The sequence below is a fragment of the Bidens hawaiensis genome, unplaced genomic scaffold (assembly GCF_021521415.1).
Source record: "Bidens hawaiensis isolate Kalapana, Puna unplaced genomic scaffold, B.hawaiensis_p1.1 tig00028049_1, whole genome shotgun sequence".
Lineage (NCBI taxonomy): Eukaryota > Viridiplantae > Streptophyta > Magnoliopsida > Asterales > Asteraceae > Bidens > Bidens hawaiensis.
This window is the reverse complement of record NW_027494559.1, coordinates 95,712-110,684: the sequence shown is the minus strand read 5'-3', so window position 1 is coordinate 110,684 and position 14,973 is coordinate 95,712. Positions and strand designations below refer to the sequence as shown.

The 14,973-nt window shown below is 35.4% G+C and overlaps 1 pseudogene; it reads right to left on the bottom strand.

The window, feature by feature from the left end:
• Window positions 1-1,097: 1,097 nt before the first annotated feature.
• Window positions 1,098-14,396, bottom strand: LOC143576287 (SUPPRESSOR OF GAMMA RESPONSE 1-like; annotated as a pseudogene).
• Between the last annotated feature and the right edge of the window lie 577 nt (window positions 14,397-14,973).

The window sequence follows — 14,973 nt, the reverse complement described above, 5'->3', positions numbered from 1 at the left end:
CTTGTTTATGTGCTTACTTGCTTTATATGCTTCCGCATTTGGAGAGGTCATCTCAGTCTAGTATGATCATATGCCAGTCGTTATAGCCTTTGTGCTTCTCGACATCTCAGTTATACTTGCTCGTTTGGTTAATTTTTATTCTCATATGACTTGTTGTACTACTTATTTTTATACTATACTATATGTACATTTAAACTGGTGTGTTGCTCACTCAACCTATTTGAAATTATTAAATAGATATTGAAACTTATATTGTGCATCACAGCAACCATGAGAGCTGTGACAATCAGTTCGCGCCCCGACATTTTCGCCGTAGGTTGGGGTGTGACAGATTGGTATCAAAGCCGAAGGTTTAAGATAGGTCGTTAGAATTTGCCTTAGACATATGTTTAGAAACCCTATACGTGCCTATCTGTTTACCTTTATGTGTTCAAAATATGTTGTTTACAGCTTTCTTAGATAATTATTTAATTATTTATTGTTATGCACACACACACAAAATCCGAGGCTATGCCTCAACATTCAAAGAAAACTTTTCAAAAATTAGATTGCTTTTATTTTTTGGGAAATTCCTTAAGAATTCCCACCTGTTGTTTTCACTCGTACACCTTAGGTGTAAGGCCCCGCTACCGGTGCCTCACTTTGGACGTTGGATTTACTCATAAACATAGTTCCAATTATCAGAGTTAATTAAAACATTCGCGGAATATTAAAACTTTCATAACATTACAATAATAATTTATAACATGTCTTAAAACATTCATCTTGTCTTTCAAAATCAAAACATAACTTATAAAACACTAGTAAAGAGCCCGCATGTTGCGGCGGGAACACAAAGCAGATTCAATCTGTAGGGGTTCAATTCGTTAAAGTACCAACATTGGTGGTGTAAAAATTTATAGTCGGTATAACTTATCACACAAAAATAAAATGAAGTTTAAGTTTCTCTTTGCAAAATTATTTTTAAGTTAACGAAAATCGGTTGCTTACGGGTGTGTACTATGTCATATGTAGACATATATATAGTACGCATTCGGTATACAATAAAAGTTTAAAACTAATTTACGAACCCTACCATTTATGTTGTGCAAAACTACTTAGGTGTTGAGTAGCCCGTTTCGTTTATGGTCTTCTATTAGAACTTTAAGGAGATTGACATGAAAAAATTCATCACACAAAGTAAGCCCGTCAACATGCTGTTGTGAATTTAATATATATTGTGACTCGCTATACCACCATGTTGATTCTTCTCCAACTTGACTCATTATTAGCTCCCGGTACCCTAAAAACATGATTTTCATTAATCATATCTTTGTCATGATCACCAAGTTTCCTGCTTGAAATTTCAACCTCAGCCTCGTACATGGGCCACATCTCATTCTAAATTAAAAATAGTAATCAGAAATGTTTTGATGTTGTAACTCTTCAATTTTTGCTAAATCAATAATCTACAAGAGAAAATACCTGCAAGAGGCTCAGTAGGATATTGTTTAAGGCCTGCCAAATCTGGGACCCGTCGCTCAGCACGAGACAGTTCAATAATCAATATCACAGAGTTAGGCTTGGTGGTCAACTTTAACAATTGGAAAGTCAAAGTCTGCAACAACAATCTCTTCATCATTTTCATTTGGTTTTGACTGTGGTGGTGGTTAAAGGATTTTTGAAATCAAGTGCTCGCCCTCCTTATCTTCTCCTGTTCCCAAATGACCTCGGTGCATAACCCAATTGGTTTTTCTGCTTTCTCGCCTTTTACCCGGCTTACATACAAAACCATAATATTTTTGCACCCTTGCTGGACCCCGTCTAACACAACGATTTTTATTTAGCCTGTTTTATGCCAATAAAAATCCTCAAAATAATCATGTGTTTCTTGGTTCCAGTATCGTAAGCTTTAATTGCTCTATGAAAGGAGTGGGACACACTTCAATTTTAATAGATCCCTAAACAAAATAAAAAAGACTCATGTTACACAAAATGTATATTATCATATAGAAAAAAACTAAATGAAAATTACTTGGAAGCTTTTAAGGATAAGTGTAACAGATTACATCATTTTGTTCAACCGTTAATCAATAAATGGGTATGGTTGGAAGCCACTTGCACCACTTGTGGCAAGTAAATGCCCTGTGATTTCCTGTTCCGACCGGTCAAAGTTAACTCCTCGGGCAACCCCAGTCATCGTTGATGAACCTAAATGTTAGGTTCCAAAATTATGCTAGTAGGAAAAACGTATGAGGACAAATAACCGAAATTATGCTAGGTCATCGTAACGGCCCAAAATTGGATGATCAAAATTTGCTATATACATTTTAACAACCTGTGTTAGGCATTGTTTGATGTTCTTGTAACTTCATATGCCTATCATTGGTTCAAATACAGTTTCTGTTTTTGGTTGTTTTTATATTTGTTTCAAAAGGCACTTTTATCTATATGGATTTTGAATCGAGTTTATGTTTAGATGTACTGATTTTCGTGTATTTATTCCATCGTTAGCCATCACTACCTACCATTATTCATGGGTGCCACCATTCAAAACTAAACAAGCTGGATTGCTTGTGACCTACTCAGGGCCGGCTTGGTAAAGCTTGAATTCATTCGGTCTTAAAAGATATCAAGGTCTCGTCTTATAAACGTGTAAACCTTTTTCATTTATTAAGTTCATCCACAATCTTAAACTTGTTTAGTTTCTTTTGACGTTAAAAATTATCCAAACACATTTTACGTGTTCCGTCGTAACGCGAGAGTAAAAATACTTTCAATTAGTTTTACTATAAATAAGTTTATGGTACTATCTAAGTTAACGGTTCATCAACATTTATTTGTATATTAACTAAATAAGTAGTATAACTTATCCATTTCTTGAATATGGTTTCTCTTATCCTGTGAATACACCTGATAACATATACGTCATCGTTAACACCCTCATACAATCCCGCCGCAAAGTGCGGGCTCCTATGCTAGCATAATTTTGGAACCTAACATTTAAATGTTAGGTCATCATTGATGAACCTAAAGTATTTTATAATAATTTAAGAATGTAAAATAGAGAGAACATCACTGTTATAGACTATATACATGGTGACAGTTTGGGCATAATTTTGTGGAATTGCTATTCCATTTGATGTTTTCGCGGTCACATGCACCGGAAGCACTTCTAATCTTTGTTGCAATTCGGTTGGTATCCACCAACCATGATGGTCTACAATTTTCAATATGAAATATTCTTATATAAAAACTTATATGTAAAAAAGGATCCCAGAATTAATTAAATTCATAAGTGAAAGATATTCAACATAATTAGATAAAAGTATCTCAATGTCTGTTATGGTGTCAAGAGGCAAACATGTCAATTTGGATTGTGATATCAATAAAATGAAGCATTCTTTCAAAAAATAGCCCATATGCCATCAACTATGTTTATAAATATTGAGAAACCACTCATTAAGTGTTTTTTATTAATGGTAATTTTATATGATACAAATGAAAGCTTATTAAACTACTGAACAAATTTAAAGAAAAAAAACAAAACAGTGCACAAAAGCTTATTAAAATCTAGCAAGGTAGCAATAGATTAAATAAAACAAACCATAGAATTAGTAGAATCGGGTGGTAACACGGAATTGGTGGTACCTGATAATATGGGAATAAATCTTTACAGCGTCCTCATCAATCACAACAGCATGACAAAAAAAACCCAAATCAAGCTTTATGAGTGACTATCATAACGAACAACCTTCTTTTCTTTTAACTATTTCTTGATATAGAGTTATAAACCAACCACTTTCTCCATATACCCCCTTTAGTCATCCAATTAATCAAACTGTTGTAACTTATCAAACTTGAAAGGGTATTAATTTATTTTTATCATGGTGGTGGTTTGTACCAGGGGTGAATGAATTACTGAACAAGATTCAAGAAGACAAACCCAAATTAAAGTTTGCAACTTTATAATGATATGCAGTTTAAATTAGCGTAAATCTAAAAACCCACCACCACCACACTTCATTAATCAACAAACTCTGTTTGCAAAAGGGAAAAACTATGAGAATTATAATTGATTTGTGTATCAGATGGTGATGGTGATTACCGGTTCAGGGGAACTACAAGATTTGCCTTCAAGAAGATGATGCCGAGAGGAGAGACCCCATAAAAGGGAATTCACGGTGTGTTTGAATGATAGGGTAATAGCTCCTTCAAATAATCAGCAACCGATTAAAACCTCTCCTCTTCAATTATGTGTAACTGAACGACATTAAAGGCAAAGGTGGACATCCACCTTCTCCAACGGTTTCAGAACTCATTTCACAAAATGATTGCAATTGAAGGATGACGAAGAGTGTAATTAATAACCCTAATTTAAATGTCGCCGGAGATAATATTGAACGACGTCTGAGATGAGGATATTAATTTTAGCGGTATCTCATTAGTTAATTTTAACAGTGTCTTAAATTTACAAAATTACTATTGTGTCCATCTAAAATGTTTTATATGTAATACAGATAATAAGTTTTCAGATGCCAGACTTTTATTCTTCTGCCATGTGTCACCCCGCTCAATTCAGCTATCTCATCATACTCACCTGCGTGCATACTAAAAGTCAGCTACGCTGAGTGAGTTCTAGTTAATCATACATCATACAATACATACACTTACCTTAAATCATGCATTCTAAGATACATAATAATTACTTTACTAATTTGCTTTCATTTCATTCTTTCATACATACTTTATTACTTTCATACTTTATGTTTGCTGTCCATTCTATCTCAGATATTATTAGGGTCTGATCCCTTCCTTTTCTATCTCAGATATTATTAGGGTCTGATCCATTTCTTGTCTATCTTAGGTATTAGTAGGGTCTGATCCCTCTTTACTTCTCTATCTCAAATATTACTAGGGTCTGATCCCTTTCTTCTCTAGCTCAGATATTATTAGGGTCTGATTCCTTACTTCGTCGTCTTCGTACATTCTGTCTTTACATACCCGTAACATACATATACATTCTTTACTCATTCATACATATTCATATGTTGTACATACATCTATCATACACATTCATCTATTACATACATACCTCCCTTGTCACTACGTGCAATATCCAAAGATCGTTCACGTACCAACAAGCTTTCGTTCACATTCAAGATATACATAATTAACATATAAATCATACATGGCATGCACTTACCATTTAAGGTAAGTGTATTAACTATCACATCGAGTATGCACACAGCCTCGAAAGCATAACAAGGAAATGTGGCTAGAAACTCACCTGAACTCGGTTACGTTCACCGTTAATGGTTATTCCTTTCTTGAGCTGTGCACGACTAACTGTATAATAATTACATGTATCAATTAACTATTACTACTTATCGTATTTCTAGTTTGTTTATAACCCACAACGAACGGGGGTCCGGGGGAAGCGCCCCTGGCAACAGGGTTCTAGGGGAGGTAGCCTTTAGTGGGGTCGAAGGGGCAGAGCCCCTGGTTGGGGTTAAGTTGTCAGGTCAGCTTGGAAAAATTTTATTTTCATTAACTGTCTTGACACATTTTCCATTAGGATTTTAAATTATTTCTAATTCATTAATACATTCTCAATAAAGAATTAAGCCTGATTCGTTATCTGATTCGTTAGCTTATCACAACTTGATTCGTCATCTGGACACTGCCTAATTCGTTATCTGAATATAATGAATTGGTTATTAACGAATCTCCTGATTCTTTGTCTCAACATAGAGAATTGGTGAACTAATTTGTTATCTTGCCATAACGAATTGGTGAATTGATTCGTTATCTTGCCATAACGAATTGATTAACTGATTCGTTATCTTGCTATAAATAATTGGTGAACTGATTCGTTACCTTGCCAGAACGAATTGGGTTAATTAATTCGTTACCTTATCCTAACGAATTACACGTCAAGAACACGAATTAGTCAACGTACACCAGAACTGCAATTAAACCTTCGATTCTTAACGAAATATCATGAATTTGGTACCATTGAACTCACAATCTCAGCGCCTATAAACCTTAACCATCCAATCGTTCAAACATTCGCGTTTAGAGGGTGCGATTTATACATATAGGCATACGGTTCATGAGTTGATCAATTAACCTAACATATGCTTGCGGATTTTAGTAAGGTTTGCTTTATTAGATTCGTTTTTATCATTCTCATATAGGTCCGAGATTTCCCAAACAAATCCGAACTCTAATGAACGATTTCTAACTATAAACGTACCTTAAATGAGTCGGTTTACGAATCACGATCTGGTCTTGGTGTAGCTTTGGCTCGTCACGAAGTTCCAGCAACAACAAGCTCGGGTTTTCACCTTCGGATCTTGGCTTGGGTTATAGGATAGTGTTTGTGTGTTTTTGATGGTATAGGCTATGGTGTAGAGATAGATAAAAATGAAAAGGTTTAGGGTTTAAGGGGTATTTATACTCCCTTAAACCCATGTACCTAAGGCCCATTCCATCTCTTATTCCTTCTTTTAAAGTCCAAGCTTGTCGTCTTATAGTTTATTTATCTAAACCGACACACGACACTTTATTGAATAAACGAAATTTCATTTATTTATTATAACCAAAAGTAGGATGTTACATTAGGGCGAGGTTAAGTGGCATGTGCCTGTGATAGATGAAAGGGGAAGAGAAACTGTGAGTTGGGCACTAGCAAAACGCTTCCAAGAACCAAAGGTAAGACGCTATTCCTTACCTGGGTGATAACCTGACCCTATGGACACTAGCGAGACCCATAAATGCCATATGACCGACACCCTAAGATGTCAATTGTGACCATATTAGTGGTTGCATCCCTGTATATTTTTAAATCTAATTCACGGTGATTCGTGGCTAAACTCTGTTTTCCTGATTACTGTGTTCCGTTATTTAAATGGTTAGTTGGGTGAAAAATCCATGGAACCCATGGGCACTCCTACTATCCATTTCTCAACTTGTTTTCGTGTTTTTGTTAGAGTAATCAAACGTGGTGGTTCACAAGATACTCCGATCACCCATATTTATTTCGATAGTTCGTTATTAGTTTGGTCGGTTAAAACGCCATGTAACGCTCATTAGGCCGACAAACTTCATTGCATTGTTAATTCGTTAATTTGTTGGGAAAATCAAATTGCCATGTAATGCTCATGGGCTATCCAACTCAGTTGTTTTTACTCGTTAGTTTTGTTGGGCCATTCAAATTGCCATGGAAAGCTCATGGAATGCCAGCATCCACGATTTATATTTCGTTAGTTTATTATAAACTTAATAAAATCTAAATTTTAAACTGACTTAACTCCTCGTGTAGTCATCACGCATTAATCTTATTGACCACATCATTTAACAACTATTTACGCAATGTACCCCCTCATCTTATAAACTTTTATTTTTAGTCCTCATGACGTAATTCCCTTTACTTCTCAAGGAAATGCTATTTATTATAAGTTACCTACATACCTAAACATTTTATTATCCTAATATTTTCCTCAACTTATCCTTCATCTTATAAATCTTCGTTTTTTTGGTCCTCGTAGAATGTCTCATTTAAGAAATCACCATCGTCCTCGACATCAATCGTCTAGTTCTCATGACCACCATATGGCTGCCTGTATCGCCAAAGAGATAGCTGTTGCGATCCCTAGGATAGTGACCCAAATTCAAAACATCAATGCAACCGATTCAACTTTTCCCACAAATTTTTCTGCTGGTGACTACATACCATCTACCTCCACTCATCCTCACAACAAGAAACGTAAGAACCTTGCTGCAACAAATCCTACCCACCCGCAAGTCTCCTCAAGCAAGAAACCTTACCTCGGCCTTTACCCGTTGTGCTACATTTGCAACTATCACCACCCAGTTAAATGTCTTTGCCGTCGTTGCACCCAATGTAATTGTTATGGCCATCTTGCTAACACTTGCGATGTCCCGCCTACTGCATAAGCCGTTTCGCAAAAACCTACCCCTCTTGCTCAACCCGGTGTTCCTAATACCCGTGCTTGCTACCATTGTGGAAACCGAAATCACCTCTGTAATGCGTGCCCTCAACTTACCCAAACTCATCAAGCCCAATCTACGGCTACACCATACTATTTGACCTATGCTTACCAGGCTCAAACCCATCAACCTCATGTCCCTCAAGCTCCTCCCATCAATCAAGGTCAACCTTACTTAATCCAACACTACCACACCTCGCAACCACAAGCTCAAGTTTACCAGACACATTCCACCAAACAACCTTCTTGCAAACTGTTCAAACTCGCGTTATTCAACTACCCCAAATCAATCTACTGCTACAACCCCTATAAATGCAAATGCTCATGGTGCTTCAAGTCACGTCAATTAAGCTACACAAAGACCCCGAATACTTTTACCATTTTTCTTATCTATCTTAATTCTGTTTTGTCTTTTTCTTAATTACGTATTGTAACGTCTCTTTATGGCCTTGGATTATTTCCAATTTGAACTATTACCTTCTATCTAGTAAATAAAGTTTCTTTTGATTAAATAAATTGTTTATTGAAACCTACTTCTATCCTATTTCTTTACCCTCATTAACCTTAACTATATATAAGCTATCCCTTCTTAAACTTTAAATACTTATATCTTTACGTTTAAAAATCATCTTAAATTTCTTTGCTTTATTTAAATCCACTATAACTTTTGAAATTATTTTATACATTAGTGACCTTCTAGTGTTCTAAATTAAAACTCATTAATTTTGTTCCCTCAAAATCTTGTTTTACTTAAACGTTTCGTAAATCCACACAATGGGACGAATCATGTGGACCATCCGGCGATGAAAATAATTATGGTCCGGAACATAATTATCGAAGTCCTCGCATGGAAATCATGATGCGTAAGATTGTGTGTCATAATATAGAATTGAAAGTGGTTGGATAACGGTGCTAATGTAAAAATAATAAGGATATGGTGGATGCGCCGCTGGTACATCCTATATATAAGTTCCCTTATCGGATTTGCATTTGGAGCGTTATTTTACCTATTCAAAGTTCTGTGCTATGATAAATTTATAGATTTTTATTTTAAAATCCCCTTTTTTCTCTAAATTTAATGGTTTCCTTTAATTTCCCTAAAGTAGGGGAGACTAACTCGAACTTTCTAAGTTAATATTGACTCGGCCCGCCTTTGTGTTCAGAAATTTAGCTAAGAATATATCGCATTTATCGACAAACTCAATTATTAGTGTATCATTATTTAATTAATTATATAAGATATAAATATAACTTTCTTAACTTGGCAAAAATCACCCAAAACAAAAAAATTACCTATTTATGCTTCCACCTTCAATATCCAAGGGCTTAAATGAAAATAATATATAATTATCCAGATTCTTAACCCATTAACCGTGACCCGTATCAATATCTTGAGCCTTAATCTTCGTCAATAATCAAATTTACATCGTTCATATGATTCTTGTTACTATAAACGGCCTAACTGACAGTTTATTTTAGTTAATTCTATGGATTAGATATACTTAATATATCATGCCGACATACAACCAATCTTGTTATACATATAAACGTTCGTAATAATACAATTAATCGGGTATATACAATCCTCCTAGCAACGCCATCAATAACCCTAAGGTTAATTAAGTTTTCACGTCGTTCTTGGACCTGTTCTGGATAAAACCATCGCCGGCCTACTATCGATCAATTTAACCCTCGATTTATCATCTTTACAGGTAACTAGTTATATGATTATGATCGTCCTAATCTGTTTTGCAAGAACCCTAATCTAAATTGATCAATCAATACACGGTTTGATCGATAGATTTGTTAGGGTTCATAGTATTGTTTGGGTTTAGATCTACTGGTTTATAAATAAATAGTCTGATATTGTTACTAACTGACACCCCAACGCAGCTGGTCAGGGGTGTGTGAGTTAAGTTGAGTGTCGGCCATCTGCGCGGGTTCGAGTCTCGGCAGATGCGTTTTTTTTATATGTTTTTGTTATTAAACCAATTAAACATTTTATTTAATATACTCAACCAATTTATTTATATTAAATACTTATAAATATAATAATTAATTGGTACTTTATTAAAACCGACTTTTTAACTAGCCACTTTTTCGAACCTTGGATAAAACTATATATATATATATTAGTTATTAAAAATAGATAAAGATTTTAAAAGGCTTAATATGTTTAAAATACACATTTAAATATATATTAAATCTTATTATTTTACATAATCATTAAGTATTTTATAAAAGGTTGTATTTTATATAAATTAGTTATTATTTACAATGTTTATTTAAAAAAAAAAGAAATCTTTTCTAATAGTGAAAATATATACAAATGCATTAAATACTTTTTTTAGTTTAAAATAATTATTTAAAAACAATCTCTTGATATAAACTATAAAAATTATTTAATTATTTATATTTAACTATTTGTTTATTTAATCATATTATATATGATAAAAGGTTGATAATAAAAAATTATAATATTGTCAGGTCCCTCGATTACAGCTGGATCTTACTTAATCATGTCATAACTCACACAGATTGATGTGTCGAAATAGGAGTTAATGACGGGTTGCTATATTTAGAAAGATGACCGTTTGTTAAAGGCGGAATCAATAACAAATATACGGTTGCTTAATAAGTATTCAATGATAACCAACACAAACAAGATTCACTCAAAATATTTCCATTTATATAACATTCATCATACAAATAGGATAATCGATTTAGGGTTTCTTGAAGGAGGGTTTATCCGTACAAAGACAGCTGTCACACACAATATTCTATCTTAATAAATGTGTCTGTCTGTCCTTGTCCGTGTGTCCGTCTTCCGTCTTAGGCGGCGTGCCCTAAAATATTCTATTTATAGGCCTGCCACCCTAGGATAGCTGTCATTCCTTCTAGAAACCCTAAATACAACGTACATAATCAAATTACATATTCAAAATAATCTAAGTGTAAAACAAGTCTTCCGGGTAGGCTTTGCATCAATCTTCATTTTCCGAGTACGCTGTGTACTCTGCCATCCTTCAGGACTTGGTAGCATAGAAGTGTGCCCGAGATCAGTTTCCGGGTAGACTTTACTTGAAGAGTGTTTTACCAAGCAAAATACTCACCGGGTAGACTTCAATCTTCTTGACTTTGCCAGACTTTGCCCGACAAACTCTTACGAGCAACCTTATTCTTCAATGATCCATTTCAACTCTTTGCTATAAAATAACTTATTAGCAAAGTGTACTCGGGAGTACTGTTCTTTGCTTGAGTTGAACCTTGCCCGATGTTACTTAGTGATATTTCATTTCAATCATCAAGCATGCTCGGACCGCTATTATTAATGAATACCTTGCCCGGTCTTCCAATCACTTGGCTTCATGGACTTGGTTAGCCAAAAGCTTACTCGGGAGTGAACTTTACTTGGCTATGAAGAACAGACTTGCTTGATAAAGTGAACCTTGCCCGGATTTACATAAACTAGTGAACCTTGCCCGGTAATACACTAATTTGCAAACCCTGTTCGGATATCCACTAAAGAAGACTACTTGAAGTTAACCTTGCCCGATAGACAAAATATCGTACCCGGCTAAGTAAAACCTTGCTCGGATGTCTAAGGTGTGCCCGGATCCATACTTATCAAATTCTGAGGAGGTTGAGAAGATTCCAATCTTCCATGTACTTCATTTTGGTCAAATCTTTGACTCAACAATCTTCCCCTTAGGTCAATTGTTTGACTCAATAATCTCCCCCTAGTTTGGAACACCTCAGCTGACCCAAAACATTTCTACAGTTACTTACACTTAGTCAAAATACACATCAAATCAAAAGTCAAATTACATATTCAAATAACATAAACAAATTACATATTCAAAAACTGTCCGAAGACATTACAAAACAAAGCCTATTCTATTGATCTTGTCTCTTTCTTGCATTATGAATGGCTTGTCTTCGATTGACTATCTCAGAAGCAGCTTTCATTTTGAAGATATTACGGGCTTGGTAGTGAGCGTGACTTTCTGGTATAGCCAAATCCCTTATATCCATCAAATCTTCATTATGCAGGCAGGTCAAGTCTTCATCTTTCTTAATAATCCCCTGTATTTTTCCATCAGAGTTTCTTAGTACAAAATGATCAGCATTCTCTTTGTATTCAATTTCAGCTATAATGCCATTCTTCTGTACTGTGTAGTTGGGGCGTCTCATTCTTCTTCCCAGACTTATGCATGTATTCATGTTAGACAATGGATTATCATCCCTGATAGTCATTTGATAATCTCTCTCAGCTATGTCCATTCTCCTCAGCTTCCTAGTCCTTTTTGACTTGTGAAGTTGGATTGTTCTCCAATTTCTCTTTTCTTTTAAGAATTTGAACCCTTTGTCAGCTTCTTCCATCAAAAATTTTGACAGATCATTCATCTGTCTACCTGCCATTTTGTTTCTGTTTCGATAATCATACAATCTAAGAGTGACCATCCTTTCCAGTTGTTCTTCATTATACTCACGGAAGTCACTCCTAACAACAATCTTTCTCAATTGTCTACTTTCCATAATCACCTTCAAGGACTCAGTGACAGAATCAAAGTACAGTTCTCTAGGAAGATCCACATCTGACTGTGGTCTTATTGTTCTTTGTTGTGTAGAACTGCTTGATTCACCTCTTCCTCCTTGACCTCTTCCACCTTGTGGAAATCTTCTTGAAATTGGAGGCCTGAAAGGAATAGACTTCTTTGGTTTCCCAGGCCTTAAGTTGAAAAACTTTATGTAGATGGCCTCTACCATTTCAGTTGGAAGATTGGCAAGTTCAACAACATTTTATCCATGTTCTTTAAGTTCTAGTAACATTTTTGCCATTCCAGGAGTGTTTGCCAACCTAGCAGGTACAAATCTTCCATTTGCATAGTATCTTGGGTTCTCACCTTCTCTTAAAGCTTTTTCCCATTCACTCTTTTGAAAATAGAAAAGGTTTTTCAGATCCTCCTTTTCCAAGACATTAAAGTCTGCTTCACTCATTCCCCTTTGATTGATCATTATGTTCCTCAGAATGTTGATCATCTCTTCATTCTCCCAAGGAACAAATGGTTCATCCTCAGGTTCAGGCTTCACTTCTTGAGGAGTAGGGGTTTCAACTGATCTGACTTTTTCTTTTGTCTTCTCCCTCAAAGTTTGAATTCCTCTCTTCTTTACTTGAGGTTCATCAGTTGGTTCAGACTGTTTAGAGCTCTCAGTTTGGACCCTCTTCAGTTTTTCTTTTCTTTTCAATTTGTTGTACTGGTCCAACACTGATTCTCTGGATAGGTTCTCAACAATCTCAGGCTTCATACCTCTTTCCAGCAGGTATCCACACATACCTCCAAACTTTTTCTTTAAAGCTTCTGTCTTTTCAAGTTTCTCATTTTCTTTTACACACTTTTCAATGACCTTTTCTCTTTCACTGTTATACAAATCTTGTAGTTGGTCAAAGTTAAAATGAGACAGACTTTTTTTTTCAGAATAGTTATGCCTTCTGAGATAATCTCTGTATTTCTGGGCATCTCTATTCTTTTGTTGCATAAGCTTCTTGAGAGTATTATTTTATTCTTCTAATCTCTGCTTCAATTCATCATCATTCATAGCAACCAGGGTTTTGAAGCTTATACCAAATCTTCTTAACTTTATAACCAATGGATTTTTCCTTTAAGCTTCCAACACACTCAGCTCAATGTTTTCCCTATGTTCCTCAGTCATTGTGACTTGAGGAGACACAACATTAGCAGCTTTGACAGTTTTTCCTTAATCATTTTCAGGGTCATCATCATTATCATCTGAATCCTCGGACTTATCCTCTCATTCAGTTAAATCATTCATTGCATCAATCTTTGGTTCATCAGAAGGTGGATGATCTGGTTCACTTCTGATTGGCACATCAGGAACACCTGGAATTTTTTGTCCTGGTTGCAGTGTCTGTAGTGGAATTTCCCTGATAGGGCTAGCTTCATTACCACCTTCATCATCAGGAGTCTCAACATAGCATTTGTTCTTTTCATCCCATTTCCCCCTCTTTGTTTTCTTCTCATCATTCCTTGTTTGTTCATCAAATTTTCTCTTTCTTGTATACACTTGTTCAAATTTTTTGGCTCTTTCCATCCTGATTCTGGTGATATTAGCCATCATTTCTTCAACAGATTCACCAGTTGGCCTTTCAGGTTCCTTTTGAGGCATTTTTTCAGGTTCAGGTTCAGGTTCAGGTTCAGGTTGGCTCTGTGGTTGAAACATACTAATCACCATAGCCAAGGAGTTGTCTGCTTCCTCAACTTTGCTCAGTTTAATCAACTCCTCAGTCATCTCTTGATCAGCTACATCATCAATTATTTCTTTTGAAAGTTTGGCTTGTGTGATCAAGTTCTCCTGCTCTGCTAAATCTACAGGGTCCATATTTTAGGCCAGTATTTCTCTGTCCCTTGTCTCTCTTAAGATATTTTCTTGTTCCTTTAGAGCATCATTGGCAGCATCAGCATCATCTGTAAACAGGATGTCTTTCTCTTGATATGCCTTAGTAGGCTCTTCTTCTGTGACTTTTTCTTTTCCCTTGTCTAATCTTTTCTTTAATTCTTCTTCAGTTTAAGGAGGGAAATTATCAATATCTCTATCAAGCTCATCCATTTCTTCATCATACTCTACAGTCTTGGATCATTAAGGCTTGTTCAATTTCTGGTTCAGTAAATACTATCTCCTTAGTAGCAGTATCTCCTTCATTTATCACTTCAGTCTCTACTTCTGTCTGTATGTCAGTTAAGACATCAGTAGCTATATCAGTAAGAATATCAGTAGCTACATCAGTGATAGCTACATTCTCTTCAGTACATGTCTTTTCAACTCCTTTCTCTTTCTCAACATTTTCTTCAACATTCATCTTTTCAACCCTTTCCTCTGTCTCAGCATACTCTCCAACCCTCTCCACACTAACTATTTCTTCATTGTAATCATAGTCTTGTTCACCCACATCTGATCT